The sequence below is a fragment of the Uranotaenia lowii genome, chromosome 2 (assembly GCF_029784155.1).
Source record: "Uranotaenia lowii strain MFRU-FL chromosome 2, ASM2978415v1, whole genome shotgun sequence".
In the NCBI taxonomy this organism is placed as follows: domain Eukaryota; kingdom Metazoa; phylum Arthropoda; class Insecta; order Diptera; family Culicidae; genus Uranotaenia; species Uranotaenia lowii.
The window spans coordinates 181,133,036-181,152,037 of NC_073692.1; positions in this window are offsets into that span (position 1 = coordinate 181,133,036).

The window sequence follows — 19,002 nt, forward strand, 5'->3', positions numbered from 1 at the left end:
CAATGCTCAATTTTGTAACCAAATTTCCAACATTTGTAGCATCTTAAAACATTGATGGCTTCATAAATATTGCAACGTTCCCATCCTACATTTATTTTCCCGCGATTAATTAATGCAGTAAACGTGTTCGGATCCACTTCTAAGGTAGCAATCATAGGATTACGTGTCCACTTCTTATTTTTTTCAATTTTTACTACTGAAATCACAGAATCAATCAAATTATTTTGTTTTTTTAGTAATTCAACAAAAGCTTGTTCATCTAAATCTTTGGATTCTTCAAATCCGACCACTTTTAACTTGGGCTTGGCAGGTTGTTTAATATCTACCGCGTATTTTTTTCCGAAAACTTCCAAGGACTGAGTCATAAAACTATTTGCTTTCTCTTTTGTAGCACATCGTACCAGCACCTCATCAGTCGATTCAATGTAGCGAACAGATCTCACACCCAAAGACACTGGATCTAATGCAGACTTTAAGTCACTACGAGTTTTATTTATATCCTGATCAATAGTTGGTTTAAGTCGGACTGTTTCCTCCAATTTAGCTAGTGCATTTGTTCTACTATTGCTGGTTACTTCAACATTATCAATTTTAACGGAATCATCCACATTTTTCGTTTGCTTATTTCTGTTTGGGACTAAAACATTTTGCGCAGTAGCATTTGTTTTAACTACTTTAGAGTACGACATAGTGGGAGTTTTATCGTTATCATTTAATTTGAGTTTTTTTTGAGTTCGAACGCAAATGGTATCTGACAACTTCAACTCCACCGTCTGCGTTAGGCTTTGAAACTAGATTCATTTCTTCTCGAACAATATTTTTAATCTGTGTCTTCAAATCAGATGGAATTAACGTTTGTTTACTAATTTTATCAATTTTGTCATTCATGTTAGCAATAATTTCCATTAAACAATTAAAGTTTTTATCACAACCAGGATTCTCCACACAGTCATCACATACAAAAACCGCATTTTTATTTTTTCGGAAAAGATCATAATTCGTAAACACCGCGTGCGGCAAACAGCTGACATGAAATGCTTTTTTGCAGTTTCCAAAACAGAGAACGAGATCATCGAGCGTTGCAATTCTCCCACAGCATCGAGAACATAACGCAGAACTCATTCTCTCGCACTCATCCATCTCCCACACGAAGCGGCTTGGCCGCTTTTAGCATACACACACCACGGCGATCAGCAGTGATCGCTTTGTCTGACGCCAAGACGAATAACACAACAAAAAATAGAAATTAAAATGATACTTATCAACGTTCTGTCGGCCCAAATCAGGACAATTTTGTCGCCAGGAAAAAAGTTCTCTGCATGTCATCCGATCGGAATAGATGGCTATGAGCTTGATCACTAGAGACAACACTTGAAAATCCACTATTAGCGTTTTTTTCACATTAAAAAATTCACTTTAATTTGCACACAAAAGGTTAAGAACATCACTCGTTCATTCTAATGAAACCCCATTAAAAGCTATGGAATGATTTTCATTAGGTTTTAAAAATTGAGCTCTTGGCTTATGGGGAAATAAAATAAGTTGAGCTTTTGAAGCGTTAGGAGAAATTTTCCACATTTTCAAGTAATTCAAAAACGAATTTAAATTTTGTAGCAATCTACTGCGTACCACCCGTAAATTTCGACCTTTGGCTGAAAGCAAAGTATCATCAGCAAATAATATTCTAAAATTTCTTTCCGGTACATCAGGAAGATAAGAAGTAAAAATATTGTACATAATTGGCCCAAGTATACTGCCCTGAGGGACACCAGCTCTAATGGGTGTCCTTTCAGAGCATGAATTTTGATAGCTTACTTGTAAGGTTCGGCTAGTCAAATAGTTTTGAATAATTTTGGTAAGATATACAGGAAAATCAAATCGAGCTAATTTAGCTACTAAACCTTTGTGCCACTGTCAAAAGCTTTTTCAATATCTGAAAGAACAACACCAGTTGAAAAACCTTCAGATTTGCCAGCGTTTATTTATCATATTAGTTACATTCAAAAGTTGATGTAGTACAAGAAAAAAATTTCGACTATTACGTATCACTGAAAACTGCAACCTTTAAAAAAATCAACCTGTAATTAACAAAGCCTGTAATTTTAAATTGTTTTCCTCAAAAGTTATCGAAAATCATTTATTATTACAGCAAATGTCCTGTAAAAAAGTTGTACACTAAAAATTAATTGTCACGTAATTTGTTTCTCGACCTGTAAAATTACGGTAAATGTTCAGCTCCTTTTTGTTACAGGACATTTGCGTAATTCTACAGGAAATAATTTTTGCGGTGTAGAATGTCCATGACAAAAACCAGATTGATCATCAGGGAAAATAGAATTCTGATTTATGAGAATCATCATTCTATTCAAAATAACTATTTTAAATAGTTAACTTCAGAATGGAAGCACAATAATTGGCCGATAACTTGAAGGCTCAGGAAGCATTTTTTCCAGTTTTAAAAATTGGAGTTACTTTAGCATTTTTTCATTCATTGGGAAAATGAGTCAAGAGAAAACATCTATTGAAAACTTTTTAAGTGGAATATAGAAAATCTCATCCTCCCCCTGAACTTTTATCTTTTATCTTTTTTAATTTTTTTGAAAATCGGTTTCAGATCATCAATATTTGTTTCGCGAGAACTTTCAAATACAATTTGCTTCTAAGGAATATCATCAAATTCAAGGAAAAATGTAAGCATCAATTGTACTTACAACATTTAAATTAAAATCATGAGCAGATTAAAATTGTGGGGTTTATTTTTAAGCCTTTTCTGCGTTAGTTAAAAGAAGTTTTCTCCATTTTTCAAAGAAGAAGTTTTCTTCTGGGGCTTTTAGGAAATTTAAGTTAATTTCCAAAATGGCTTTAAGAAGGCTCTACTGCTTTTGCAAAATTTTCATTATGAATAAAATTTAAACGACTTTTGATCTCTTTGAAAGTCGCAATAAATTCATTTTAAATAAGGATCTCTTGTTTGTTGAAATTGGCGTCGACGAATGTTTTTCAGTCACGTCAAAAACTGAAGATCATCAACAATCAAAGGTTGATCGAAATTATGTTTCACTTCGGGTATAGAAGCGGCATCGCAACATAGTTCCCAGTTAGCTTTTTGAAATTAAAAGTTGATTTTAAAGAGTTTTCGATAGGACTTTGGAATAAAAAAAAATTCTGGAAGGTGGTCTGAATCGACGTCCTCAAGAATAACTAGTTGACGACAATGCACGCTTAAATTCGCTAGAACCAATGCAATTGTCAAGAGATTTCTTATTGAAAAGAGGGAAATATGCCCATTAGGATATTCAACAGTAAAATATACTGTAGAGCAGCGATTAAATAAAATATTCCCATTGGAATTTGATGAAATATTATTCCAAGATCGTTGTTTTGCAATATATTCACCTATAAAAGAAAAAAAAAAGATTTCTGGTGAGTTTTTGTAAGTCTCCCTCTAATTATTTTTCTGTTCACCGCTTCATTGTAAAAGTAAATATGGGGCAACAATTATAATTTTCCCCATAAAATTCTCCATTTAATTCTAATTTTTTCTAAGACTCTTGTGTTGGAAGAAGAAGAAGTCTACATTTGAGACGACTATTGATAACAATAGCTACACCCCCACCTTGTCGATCAAGTCGAGAGTATCGTAAAATTTTAAAGAAAGTAATGTTTTCAACACAGCAAAAAAAGTATTGTGATATTACAGTAGTTTTTCGATTTTATCACTGTTCGATTTTATCAATACTCGCCAAATTCACGCTCGATTTTATCACGCTTTTTAAGAAATCATTCATAAACCGATTTCAGGACCTTAATTTTCGTTCAAAAGCGTAAAGCGTCTTTGTTCATGATATTTTTAATGGTTTATGTTATGGTGTATAGGTATTCAATAATATTAAAATGTCATTAAACTGCTTACTTTAGCTGTATAGTGCTTAAAATCGTCATTGGGATTTTAGAAACACTTGTAATAATCGACATAAGTATTATAACGTCTTGCTAATACTAGTGCTGTTATTTTTGCTTGGTTAGTCGCTCTTAAAAAAGTAAATTTTATTGGTTATACGAATCAGATGAAGATGTGAGTAAATTAATCATTTTAAAAAAAAAAATGATGAGTGTCTCTGATTTCTTTGTTTAATTTGTTTATTTGAAACGTTGGCGTGCGCAATCCTGATTGTACAGCCTTAAGTATTGTCTGGATGGATAATTTTGGAAGATCAAAAAGAAATTCTGCTAGTTTTGCCTTAAAAAATGTAAAAAGGACTGAAATTTCTGCTTTTCTTCATAAGAAAAACGAAGGACTATCTGCCCATAAATCAAATTTCGAGAAACTTACTTTAGAAGTCTAAGTTCAGCAAATTTCGTATTATTTTTCGAAATCGTAAACTTAAAGGTTAATCAAAGGTGTGAAGGTTCAATTACTGAAATTTTAAATTTGCAGAACAAATTTTTTTGTTGCATTTTTCTTTGAAATTTTTTCAAAATAGACATAAGAGATAACGACTATTGAATTTCCATAGAAACTAAATAATTAACTTCAATTATATGTAGACTTTCATATTTATTTTCAACCTGATTTTATTTTAAAAAAATCTTTAAATTGCTATAGAGAAGAATAATTTGAGCTAAAATCGATTCTTTGTATTTAGTAATCTTTGATAATACCATCTTATGATAAAAATTTATTGATTAAAAACGTTTCCACTATTGAAAACATGAAAAATTATTGATCAATGACAATGAAAATAACCTTTTCTACTTTAATTTTTTGTTTCGCCAAATTTACGGTTTCGTCATATTCACGGTAAATTTTTTTTGACCGTGATAAAATCGAAAAACTACTGTACATCAAAAACGTGCACATAACTCGAGTCGCAAATGGTTCCTAATACTACCTACATCATTTTGATGTTCAAGCTTTTGCATACATAAGATGTACAAAAATTACACGAAATAATTGTAACGTGGTAGACGGATTCGATCATACAAAAAATATAAGGTTTTCGATATAATTCGATATTAGTAGGGGAGAATGAGGATACTTGATCCCTGGGGATACTTGATTCCTTAGCTATATCTCGACACTGGAATGTCTTACAAAGATCAAATGTTCTAGAAAAATGTGCCAAAATGGGCAAAAAAACAATGCTTGTAGTTAAAAAAATTTTAACAAAAAAATTGTTTGAGTAATTAATCTTTGTTTGAAAAATTTCACAAAATGTAACTTGAAGATCATTTTTTATCACTTTAAAATGTTCCTTACATGGGAAAATTATGAAAAAAATATTTGTTCCAATGTATCAATCGTTCGAGCGTAAAATGAACTTCATAAAACCATATTTTCAAAGCAATGGAAAACTCACAACTTTTTTCAGAAAAAGTTTTCTAAAATGTTGATCATGGGTACAATTGATCCCCCCTTCCAAACGGCATATTCTTCTTCTGAATTGATCGTTATGATTGCTGATTACGAAATTACTAATATTTATCCAAAAACTAATATTCATCAAACAATTATCTGAAGAAAAGAGCAAAAATAATTAATTTTCTTTTAATTATAAAACATAGCGCCTTTAAGTATGCCATGTTTTGAGCGTTGAGACAAAGTTATAGAATTTTCTTCTTATGTCTTCTATAAAATGTGAAATGAGAACAAACATGACCAAAATAGTCAATTCACATTCTATCTTGGGGGTTTGTTTGATTTTTATACAAGGATTAGGGCTTCCTGAATAAAAGATCAAGTCTCCCCTAACTTGAGAAAAATCAATTTTTTTACTCCCACGAAAATGCTTCTAGTTCATCAACGGGTTCAAGTATCGTTCTAATTTTTGGAGCATAGAAACTTGAAGTTACAAACTGTCAGAAAATGTCAAAGGCGGCGAGTTGCTAAATTTTTCCAAAAGATATAGTGAAAATAAGAAAAGGGGATCAAGTATCCCCACTCTCCCCTATAGATTTAATATAACACTTTTTTTTGGATAAATTTTCATTGATTGATAATTTGTCAAGATTCAAATTTTAGTCTCAGAGTTCTGATTTTGGTTTGTTTATAAGGGTATAAGGATTTGAAAAGTAAATCAGAATTACTTACACTCATCAACAAACTTTTAATTGAATATTTGTCATTAATCTTGAGTTACGGCCTCTTGCACGACGATGGAATAATGAATACCTAGACACTCAATTGTGCTCTTGATCAGCGTTTCACACACCAGAAAATTCCCATCCGCGTCCCTTAACCAAGCTCTATTGTTTGCAAATTAGAGGAAAATTACTGAGCGAATGAACAAAACAAAATACTTATCTCCATATCCGGATGTTTGAAAGCTTGGAATCTTTTTGGGGGTGGTTATTTGGGCAAATAGCATGAAAAATAAAATTACGAGAATCAGTTCGGAGATGTGGTTTTGCAAAGAACTTTTATGAATTTCGATAGTAGGTTCTTACCACTTATTGACAAAATTTCAAACGTCATTTGAGAATAACATTGACTACTTGATGCAATATTACATAGAAGGTTGAGATATTACATGACTTATTCACGTTGTGTACATCATATCCATAGCTTGACCTGTTAAATTGTAACACAAGCCCAACATGGTTTCGGAGATTACGAGAAGGGGTGTTAATATTGATATTTGGAAGCAAAGCTGAGTGATCGATACGATTTGTAAGAAGGTTAAATATAAATATTCGCTGTAATTTAATTCATCTAGCCGAAAGCATTTCTAAGCCAATTAACAAGCAGCGTGAAGGATACGGCTGCAGCTCAGCAGGATTAGTCTAAGGAAGCTGACGAAGGGCGAATCGTATAAAGTATTTTTGGACTCGTTCTAGTTTGAGGGCATGTGTGACGTGATATGGTGCCCAAACTGGCGCTGCGTACTCAAGTACACTACGCACTAATGAGCAGTATAAAGATTTGAGAGCATAAACGTCAGTGATAAATGCTGCGTTGCGGCGAATGAAGCCCAGGACAGAAAATGCTTTGGCTGCAGTTAGTGAAACATGTTCTTTGAATCTTAGTTTGCTATCAACTATCACACCTAAGTCACGAATAGAACTAACCCGCTCAAGGACAGTCTAACCAATTGCGTCACTAAATTTGATAGTAGTCAGACACCGAGTAAATGAAACTACTTTACATTTTTTGATGTTGACGACCATTCCGTTTCCAACGCACCACATCAGGAGCTGATCAATATCATTTTGCAAGGCAGTACAATCTACGATGGAAGCTATTATTCGGAAGATTTTGAGATCGTCCGCGAAGAATAATTTCCCAGATTTTAATCGGTATGAGAGATCGTTGATGTATAGGATGAAAATTAGCGGACCGAGCACGCTCCCTTGAGGAACCCCTGAGGTGATGTTGAATAGCGCTGAGGCTTCGTGATTCACTTGAACGAATGCTTTGCGGTCTGACAGGTACGAATTCAACCATTCAACTATCCACCTCGGAAAGTCCAGATGTAAGAGTTTGTCGATAACAAGGGTATGCGGAACTAGATCGAACGCTTTTGAGAAATCTACATGTATGGAAAAGCGTGTTAGTATAGTCCATTAGATTTGTCATTGTTGAACGTCGCTCAACGAAGCCATGTTGACATTCGCTGATCAATGATTTTGCAGCGTTGCGATGGACGAGCGTTTCAGAGACCTTTCCGAGAACACAAAGTATCGAATAGTTTTCAACAAGTTGGATACTTTCTGCCTTGTGAATTGGTACCATCTTAGCAGTCTTCCATGCTGACGGGAACGTACCCTCAGCTAGCGAACGGTTGAAAATCAGTGTAATTGATGCAGCCAGCGCTTCCGCACAACCTTCCACGAAAAATGGTGTTAGTCCATCAAATCCAGGACCTTTGATAGTGTCTAAACTATTAAGTGTTGTGAATACATCTACGGTAGAGAAACGAAAGTTCGGAACGGTCACGTCGTACGTTGGCACGAAGTGGAATCTATCAGGATGTGATGAAGGAGAAGCGGTACGGAATACACTTTTAAAGAAGTCTGCAAACAGATTGGCTGCTTCCTTAGCTGTGCATGCTACACGTCCTTTATACTCCACGTTGCCCGGGATGCGTTTTGACGTTTTTTGAGTCCTGATGAAAGTCCAAAACGACGACGGATTCTCCTTTAGGTTTGATTGCAGCCTTTCCAGATACGCCGCATAAGTCGATGTAAGCAGATCGTTATATTCGCTTCAATGACTCGTAGACTTTTGCTGTTTTCTTCGGATTTATTACTGAAGAAGCGATTGCGGGCTTTACGGAGTCTGTTGCGTAAGTTACGGAGCTCATTTGTTCACCAAGGTTGCCGACTTACGGTGGTCGTAGTGTTACGGTGACGTGGTACAAATTCGTGGAATAAGTTGTACAATGTTTCATAGAATGCATCCACTATTCCATCAACAGAAGAGCAATTCAGGTTTTGTGTCTAATCTATTGTCGAAAGCTTATCAAAGCAACAGGCCGAGATCACAGTCAAAGTCAAAGCCAGTTGCGTCTTTTCTAACATTGTCGTGGAATGGTAGAGTAAACTGCGTGTCACAGTGTAGAATGAATGGCTTGTGATGTTCGTCAATCTTCAGAAGCGGTACGGGTGGACCAATAAGCTCGACGTAATTCGGATTATTGACGTAGGCTAAATCGAGAATTCGGCCATTCGCATTTCTTAGGCAATTCATTTGAACAAGCCCAACAGCGGAAATTGACAAAGTCATCGCAACTTCTTGTTTTGTTGATGCACTCGTGGGTAAATAGCCGTTTACGTCATCATCAAAGTGCCAGTCCAGGTGTGGAAGGTTGTAATCGCCCAACACAAGAAGAATGGCCTCGTTCGATAATTTGTCACATACAATTTGGATGGCACTGCTGTGTGCATTGTATACTGGACTGGATAATGGCCTGCCATAAATACCAACAACGTAGATTGCTCGGTGTGGTAGTTTAATACAGACAATGGCCTGCTCGAGTTGATCTCAATCCTCCACGCATTGAAGGACTTCCTTGACGGCGATCAGTACTCCACCACCTCTGGATAATTGACTTGTAGAATCACTCCGGTCACATCTGAAGATGGAGTAGTTTGTAGATAAATTGCTGTTAAGAATATCCTGCCGCAGCCATTTCCCTGTCAATTCCAGAATGTCATAGTCGCAACTCGACAGCATTAGTCTAAGGTCATTTTGATGAAATATTTTAGCGAAAATCCTGAATGTATTATTCATCGATCACATAAATTGCATTGGTCATCGTTGCCATTTTTTTTGCTGTGAAGTTATTGCATTGCTTTAAAACAGTGACAGTGTAGGCAGCAATATGTATGTTTTGAGTTTCCTAAAATAAAAAGAATGTTTTCGGAAATCTTTGAGAAGAGACACATCTTCGGATCAGTGAACTGGTGGATCAATTTTCGATTAGCAGTCCAACGACCTTTTTCTGTTTGGATACCAGAGACTTTGAATATTCAAGTTTCTAGACACTACTTCTCGAATGCGTTCACGGTCACAGTTGCTCTCAGCTGGATATGATTTCATTTTTTGTTTTCACTGATTTGTACTTCAGATTTTTGAATTTATCAATATTTTTAAACTGAGCAAAAATTTTTGACGTGCTGTAACTTCTTTCACACACTTTGATCCGTACTTTTGCTTTGCTTGATAACTCGCACATGTGTTAAATAACCTGCTTTTGCTTTTATTTGTTTAGAAAAAATTTCAGATAAAAAAAATATCAATTGAAAACGTACACAACAAATCATCTGAAAATTACTTTCCTTAAAATTACAAAAACATGGAAATTGTTTTTATTAATTTAAATTACCTTTTTTTCTAATTTATTTAAACATCCCTAACAAGACTTTTGCTGACACTTTTGCTCTCGACGTAGCTACAGCCTCGTGTTGGAAATGGAGATAAAAAAAGCCAACCGCATTTGGCGACCAGCAGAGCTGCATTTGAGTCGCGAGACCGCTGAAATATTCACTTAACGTACTCCACACAGTTCAGGCCCCTCGATGTTATAATACTTGCACTTGGCCAGTTATCGAGTTAGTTCTACCAAATCGCGCCGCTGTTCTCCCCAAGTTGAGGAGGTCACATGGAGGTGGCTCGCAGGGGGGCAGCAGACTCCCGCCAAAGAAGCAGCCCGGAGAGTTTTTAACCTTATGCTACCGCGTGGCTTGGCTGGCGCGTCGCTTCGATATCTGAACTGAACCACCGGAGATTTTTCGTATCGTGGGCATATCTTTGGGCCTGACGATGGCGCGATTAGCCAGTGGCGCAAAGTTCGAGTAGCTGCCAGATGATAAATGCAGTGCCGAGAACTGAATCTAGCCAAAAGGTGGTAGAACGTGTGTATTGCGAAACTGCTTCGGAATTGCTCTCAATTAGTGTAGGTCGAAGGAAAAATCTTGTGTGTTGTTGATAGATATGAATCGAGAATGTCAACCAAGACACGGCTTCGATTGAGAGTGGAATAAACTTTCGCTGGCCCCAGGAACTTATGTGAGCGGTAAACTGCTGTCAAGAATGAAGTTGGCACCATTCCACATGGCCAACAGATTACTGTTTGATAATTTTATGTTTTCAAGAAGTAGTTAGATAATCAACACAAATCACTTCATTAGCTGACCCGAAGGAGGTTTTTTTTTATCTCTCCTGTGCGCGAAAATTTTTTATTGCGCACTCTGAAAATTTAAAAAAAATCTTTCCTCACTAAAGTGAATTTAAAAAAAATCTTTCAGTAAAAAAAACCTTTCAATAAAGTATTTCAAAAAATATTTAAAAAAAAAGATTTCTTGTTAAATTCAAGCTGATCCGGAAAACTTCGTTTTACCTATTAATTAATAAATCATTTGAAAATGTTTAACTTCATGGTACAATTCTACAAATACCATGACTCTGACATTACATTATAAAGTTTGTCAATGCTTGACGTCGAATGTTAAATGAACAAAATATGACGTCAATTGTTTTCAATGTAGGATAAGATTATTCACAAACATCTAACAACAAACACTTGATTAACCAGTAAAGTAAGAGCAATCGGTTAGATCACATCATGTAAGCATTTCTTGTCAGCAGCACAAGGACCAATTGAATCGAGTGCAACACAGTACCCACTCGAAAAAAGTGCAATTGTAAGCCCTCTGAATGGTTTGGTCATTGGCTGCTGGAGGAAAAGAAATAAAAACACGAGTTTAACGGAAGACAAAGTCGTTTATTTGGGTGCGGCTTCAACTAAATTCGAAAACGATCATCGGCTGGCTACCAACTTACTTACTTACTTGTCTTGAAAGTACACATAGGATCGCGAAAGGTGCAGCAACAGCAATCCTAATCGTATCGACTTTCCCATTCAGCAGCCAACTCTTGGTGCTTTTGATTCAACTTTTTAGCTGGAAAACGGGGCGCCCTCAAATCGATGGGATAAGCTCTGCACGTGGATCATGGATCACTTTTGAGAATCCGGAAAGCACCGGCGCGATGATCTGCTGACACGATTAGAGCAACTCTGCCTCAGTTTGGTCCAGTACCTTACTACCTACTCCAGATGATGTAAGATTGATCGCTAGTTAGCGAATTCCGTGCACATTTGCAGGGATCATTACGAAAGTGTGGCTGGTCGATTTATGCTATTATGACATTAAATGGCTATCCGCTCGGTAGCTTTTTTTGTCAATTAAGCGTACACACGTGAGGTGGACAGCTTAATTCGCTCAATGAATAGAAGAAAACACGCTAACTATTCTTTCGTAACCTACCTGTCCAATAATTAAAATTCAATCATCATTCTTTGATCTTGATGAAAAGACTATAAATTAGATGGTAGGTAACTTTAAGATAATTAGTCTATGTAACGAATGGGTTGGCTTTGTATTGACAGTTCAATTCCTTTAATACTCTAACCACAACATGCGTGGTCCTATGGAGGGGAGGCGGGTGACTGTGGTGAACACTCCGTCAAGCGGGTGATAATCATTACGAAATACACGAAAATGCTCGAATTCCATTAGATTATAAATTTAGAACTGTTCCCAGTCGGTGTTCATTTGAATTTTCAAAATTTCCCAGAATTTTTTATTTTTTGAAAGTTTATCAAACAAAAGATGAAGTTTAGATTGGAACAATTGTAAGAAATTTAAATAGCAGTAATTTTTTTAATGGAATGATTTCCCAATAGCACTAGTTCACAGCATTTTGAACTCAGTAAGTATAATTTCATTGATATTTGTGAATTTGTGAATAAAGAATCAGAAAAAAATAACATTTTTTTTTCACAAAAATTTATCTGAATCATATTTTTGAGACAAGATTTTTACATTTGAAAACATTTTTTACTGCGATGGAAAATACAATCAAAGGGGGTTTATTGATAACAATCGGTTGAAAATTGTAGAAGTTATAGCCATTTTACTTAAACAGTAATATTTGTTCATTTGAAAGTGTTGTAAGTAACGCATAGTACAGTATCTCGGGACAACATTTTTAGTCATTTTTTGCACACAGAATCATGAATCTAAGTAGATTTTCTTACTTTTGTTGGCTTAAGATGTAACGTGAATACATTAAGAGTTTAGAATCAATACTCAAAATGGCTAGGATATAATTTAATATTGGAACCTATTCTAATACATTTTTATTTAAAGTGAACAATATTAGATGATAAACCTTCGGTGTCTTGTACCTGTTTCTCGAATCAGAAACCAGCAATAGTCACCCATCATTGCTTTGTATCAAAAGCCTTAATAACGACATGACTTTTATATGTTGGGGAAAACGTTTGACTTTTATTTGTTGGTGAAAACGTTCGCCAACTGTCTTCTTCTACTTAATTTTTATTCTTCGCTGAAAAATTCACATAAGTATTGTTTTGCGATTAGGTGAATACAACGCCGGATTGAAGAGGGGTGCAATGGGGTCTATTGCCCGGGGCCTCCGAGGAGAAAAAAAAAAAAGTTTTGCAATAAGCAGTCAACAAAATTAGCAAACTAAATTTCAAGTTCATAATTTTTGAAATCTTAAACAGGAAAAAGGGGCCTCAAAAAATATAAATTTATTTAAATTTGTAGCTCAGTGTATGCAATACACGTTTTATGAATAAAAAAAAATCCCAACGGCCCAATGGTGTAACATATATTTTCAATAAAATTTTCCTCAGATATCTTCATAACATGTTAAGGGGGGGGGGAGTAGTGTCTAACACTTTCAAAAAATCGATTTTCTTATTTTTTTTTATTTTCTTACTGTAAAACATTTCAAGGATGTTGTGTCAAATTTTCAAGTCAATTGAAGCAAAACTGTAGAAATTTTAGGCCTTTATCTCCTCCTATCTAATACTGCAAGAAAGCAAGAGCTGAAACTTCAAACGCGTTTTTCTCGAAAGCACATTTTTAAAGTCCGTGGACATCGTCATTTGAAAACTACTTATCCGATTCTTTTAAAATTTGAAACATATTTTATACATAAAGACCCCAACGTTTTTCTTTTTTTTTCTACTTTGGTTTGGGGAGATTTTACAGATAAAAAATGGCGGATTTTTTCGTGAAAAATCGTAGTTTTTACTACAAACAGCCACAAAAATTTCATAAATTTTTTTTTAAGTTAAATAAAAACGTTGGGGTCCAGAAAAACATCTATTAAAAATATTTTGCTCTGATTTTTTGACTTCAGATGATTCTGTGCTGAGATACAGTGTCCACCGCAAATCCTGTTTTCTAAAAGGCATCCTCGAAAGTGCTCCGTCACTGGCTCATAATTCAATATTTTTCTACGAAAAAATAACTAAATATTCTTTTAACAATGCTTTGTATAATGCAAAAAATTTGAATACATTTGTTTGAACGATAGCTCTAGAAAAAAATCGTGAAAATGGTGTTTTTTTTACTAGTTAGACCCTGCCCCCCCCCCCCCTCCCTTAAAGAAAAAACACGAATTTTCAAGTTCTTCAATATTGTGTAGAAAAACATATATTGGGGGAAACAATTTAATACACATCAGATAACCCGCTTAACAAATGATATATATGACCTTAGCGCCAAAGATTTATAACTTCATGCATCAAAGCTGTTTTTCGAGAAAACGCGCATCAAAGTTTTCTTTCTTTTCGTTTTCTAAACATTTTTCAGAAAGTTGTAACTTCCACAAAAAAAATTTACAAATCATAATTTTTAAGGAGCACTAATAAAAAATCCGTTGATTTGGAAAAAAAAACATAATTTTTCTCTGTTATGTAATTAATTTCAAATTTCAAAGTTTTGAAACTGCATTTTTCAATAATCCTTATTACATTTTTTTAATTTGAAGTACGGAGCTTAATTCAGAAATTTGTAAAATCTGATGATAGCTGAATGAAAACGGGATTTCATCTTCCAACTTTCAAATTCATAACTATCTACCAACATTTGATTTCCCAGTTTCAATGTATGGTTCTGGTTGTTTTCTCAGAGACACAATCAATGCCTTGATTGAATATATCAATGTACATAATTTTTCTTAAAGTTTGAGCCGTTTCTAGTTTCTGAGATTTTCTTATTCAAATGTATTTTATGGCTCACAAGATCATTTCTTAAGGGAGTTTTGATTTTAATTTTTATTTCGACTTTTTCAACTGAAACTTTATTGTGCGGATGAATATTTCAACAGCAGAGACGAACCAGCCAAAGGCTGAAAGTCTCTTAAAATAAAGAAAAAAATATTTTAACAGGATTGAAAAAACATCTGCAGTTTTATTTTGCAATTTTTTAAGCAAAAACAGCTTGCTATACAAAAAAAAAATTTTTTTTTCCACAAACCGCTACACATATATCTTTAATTAAAATAAAAAAATTGCATTGGCTAATTAAACGTTTTTTTTATTCAAAATAAAATCGTAACAACATGGGGACACCTAATTTCAGTACCTTTTAAATTGGAAATATATCGAACATATTTACCAATTTTTTTGTAGTTTGATCATTTTATCGCAGGATAATTTTTTTTTTACTTAATAGAATTATTCCAGAATGGTGATAATATTTAGAACTAACTGTCAAGAGCTTTTTTAGTTCGAAAAACAAATTGACCAAAGACTATGAAATATTCTTAGTCTGAGCAAAACGTAATTTAAAATAACTATTGGCCATGGTTTCAGCAGGATTGGGTTTTTAGGGTGTACGAAATTAAATTGAACGAAATTCGAAGGAAAATTATGGAACCAATATTAAAACTAAAATATTGTAAAAAAAAACTTCAAACTTTGACTTCAGAATAAAAAGCAAATATATGAACTTGAATAAAAGAATAGAATATTTATTTAAAAGCCATAACTTCAATTTTCAATTCATAAAAACCATCATTGAAAAATTAGATGCAAAGAATTTAAGAGCTAAGTTTGACTTATTTAAAGGTGTTGGTTAAAATGAAGTATAAGTGAAACCGATTTGCAATCTTAAACCATTCTTTCGAGATATTCGTAATAATTTTAACATTATGCTAGCAATTTTTTTATCTTATTCCAATGCGTTGTTAATCTGATATTCGAAAATCGGCGAAATATAAACCTCAGATAGAGGTGATAGACAAAACCTAACAAAAGACTCGAGATTTTTCCGAAATCTCTCAGGTATGAAAAAAATGCAGCTTTTGCAAAACGAAAATAATATATTGCGGATCTATATACTCAAATAAGACCGTTGAATCATGAGACTTTTTTCTCGGCCACTAGGCATTTGTTAAAGTTAAACACTCTAAAGATCTTGGAGAGATTTTTTGCCAATATGTATGGCTTACAAGATTCACACCAGAATTCATATCGTCAATATTGAGTCTGTTAAATGAAGTCTGGTTTGAAATAGGTCGAAACAAATAGAAATGGATTGACTGTTTATCACCTGTATTTTAAACGAATCCTCCTGCAGAGCAGGATCGGTTTTGACAAGTTTTGGCCGATTTCAACTTGCTTCATTGAACAACGACCTGACTATTTCCGACCATCAATCAATTTTTAATTTTTGGTTTGTTTTCCATTTCATTTTTGAAAACCTATATTTTTCTTATAAACAAAAAAAGCCAAAAACCCTTTTGAGTCAGAGGGCATCTTACGTAGATGTTCAAAACGACGAATAAAGCCAGTTGCTATGAAAAAGTTAAAAAATCAGAGTAAAAAAAATCTTAGATTCAAGAACATTCAAAAACTGAAATCATTATCTTTAATTGAAATCATCCGAAAAAAAGATTCAAAAAATATATAATTAAACTTAAAGACAGAATTGAGGAACCAAATCCAAAACAAACAATGAGATATATCTCAGTTGGCAAATCAGCTGCCTCCTGAGCCAATGTTGGCGAGCTCGAGCCCGAGAGTTAACACAGTTATACCGGATAAGTTTTTCAACCGTCAACTGCATCGTTGATACACATAATGTCGCGAATGAAATTAAGATGTAAGAACAACAGAAATCGAAACAAACATATTAACAAAAAAGAACTAGTCCAATATGAGAGGTAAAACTTACATACAGAATGAAAATTCAGTTATAAAATTTATTTCCTAATTATTTGAAATTATTTTCTGTTACAAGAAACAAGTTACAGGCGGATAAGCTGACATATTCTAGCATATTTTATGAAAAGACATCAAAACGTTCTTTTTTTAAATAGAAGAAAATCTCAAATCTATGTATATAAAAATGGATTTCTGTCTGTCTGTCTGTCTGTCTGTCTGTCTGTCTGTTCCCTATAGACTCAGAAACTACTTATTCGATTTACTTGAAACTTCGCAAGTGGGGGTATTGGAGGCCGGAGAAGGTTTCTATTATGGTTTGGGACCCCTCCCCCTAACAGGAAGGGGGGAGGGGCCATTCAAACAAAAGTCAATTTTTTGCATAACTCGAGAAATAATCAAGCAAATGGTATGAAATTTGGCAAGGGGTGGTATTTGGGAACGGGGAATATTTCTATGAATATTAGGTACCCCTACCTCCTCTCAGTGGGGTGATAGGAAGGGGGGAGGGGGGCTACCTTACAATTTTTCATATAACTCGAAAACTAATCAAGATATTGAAACCAAATTTGGCACGGGAAGGTATTTTGATACGAAAAATATTTCAATGATTATTTGAGACCCCTCCCTCTTTGAAGTTGAAAGGGGGATGGGCCTCTTTCATAGTTTTTACGTAACTAATAAAAACTAATAAAGCAAATGGAACTAAATTTGGCATGAGAAGGTATTTGGATACGAAAATATTTCTATGATTATTTGAGACCCCTCCCTCTTTCCAATAGGGAGGTATAAGGGGGAGGGGCCCTCTTTTTAATTTTTTACATAACTCATAAACCAATCAAGCAAATGAAATTAAATTTGGCATGGGCGGATATTTGGGAACGTGACATGTTCTAATGATTGTTTGAGACCCCATACTTCTTCCAGCGGGGAGAAAGGAAAGAGGGAGGGAAGTTTCATACAATTTGTATTGCATAACTCAAGAACTACAACAGCAAATGGAACCGTATTTAGCATGGAACGATATTTGGGTACGAGGAATGCTTCTATGAATTTTTGGTATCCCTTACTCCTTCAAAAAGGTGGATGAAAAGGGGGAAAAGAGGTCTCCCTTACAATTTTCAGTATAACTGGAGAGCTGATCTAGCAAATTGAACCATATTTGGCATGTGAGGGTATTTGGATACGAGAAATGTTTCTGTTATAAATTGAAGCCCAACCTTTTTTCAGCGGAAAGATATACAGGGGGAAATTTTTTTTGCATAACTCGAGAATTAATCGAACAAATGAAACCAAATTTGGTATCAAGAAGAATTTGAGTACAAAAATACTTTTATGAATATTAAGTTCTCACCCCTCCATTCAATGGGGAGAACGGAAGGGGGATACTACTTCCTTACAAGTTTATGCATAACTCAAGAATTTACAAAGCAAATAAATCCAAATTTGGCATGGGATGGTATTTCAATACGAGAATTTTTTTTTATGTCAAACAATTCCTTTCTTGCAGGGGGATGATAGAATTGGGAATAAAGTAAGTTTCATTGAGTAGGTACATAGGAGGAGGGAGGTGAGCCCAATACAATTTTGTTAGCATAAGTTCTCAATTTATGCTAACGAAGCCAACAAATGGAATAAATATGGCATGGAAAGGTACTTGGTTACGAGATATGTTTCTACGATCGTTATAGACCCTTACGCTTTACAGTGTAGAGAGGGGAAGAAAGTAGGGGGTTCCATAGAAATTTTGTTGTAAAGCTCTAAAACTTATCAACCAATGTAACTATATTTGATATAATAGGATTTTTGGGAACGAAAAAAAATAAAGATCATGACCTCCATTCAACAGGAGGTGAAGGGAAGGACAGAGGGGGGGGCTCTCTTATCAGTTTTTTTTAGCATAAATCCAGAGCATATCAAGCAAAAACAAACATATTTTATAAGTTAAATTGTTTGCGTTCGATTAATTTGTGATCCTCCTTTTTTAGGGCGAAGCTAAAAGAAACAAATGAAAATTATCAGATCTTTAACCCAAATCTATAGATCAAAATTCAGAATATTAGTTTAAGTTATTTTTGTGTTGCAATCCGAAACTTCTGCTGCAGCTCTCATTTTTTAAGCGGTTGCTTATGAATTATGTTATAGTTTGACTTAAAATGATGCCAACAAAACAATAAAAATTTGAAAAAAAATCTGAAAACATTCGATTTTGAAAGGGGTAGCAAAGCACACCGGGTCAGCTAGTAGTAAATAAAACAATAACAAAAATAAAGTAATATTTTGGATTAAGAAAATAGATTCAAAATGTAAATCCAATATAATAAATAACTGGTACAATTCGAAAGATTTAGCCCAATTCTCAAGAACCCAAATTTATTCTCGCTGAAATATTCACAGATTACAAAATACTTTAGTTCTACTAAAAACCATATTAATGGAGAATATTTGATTTATAAGAATACTTTTAAGGCATGTTTTTTGTATCCAACTTAGGTTAGGTTTTTTGTTTTAAATC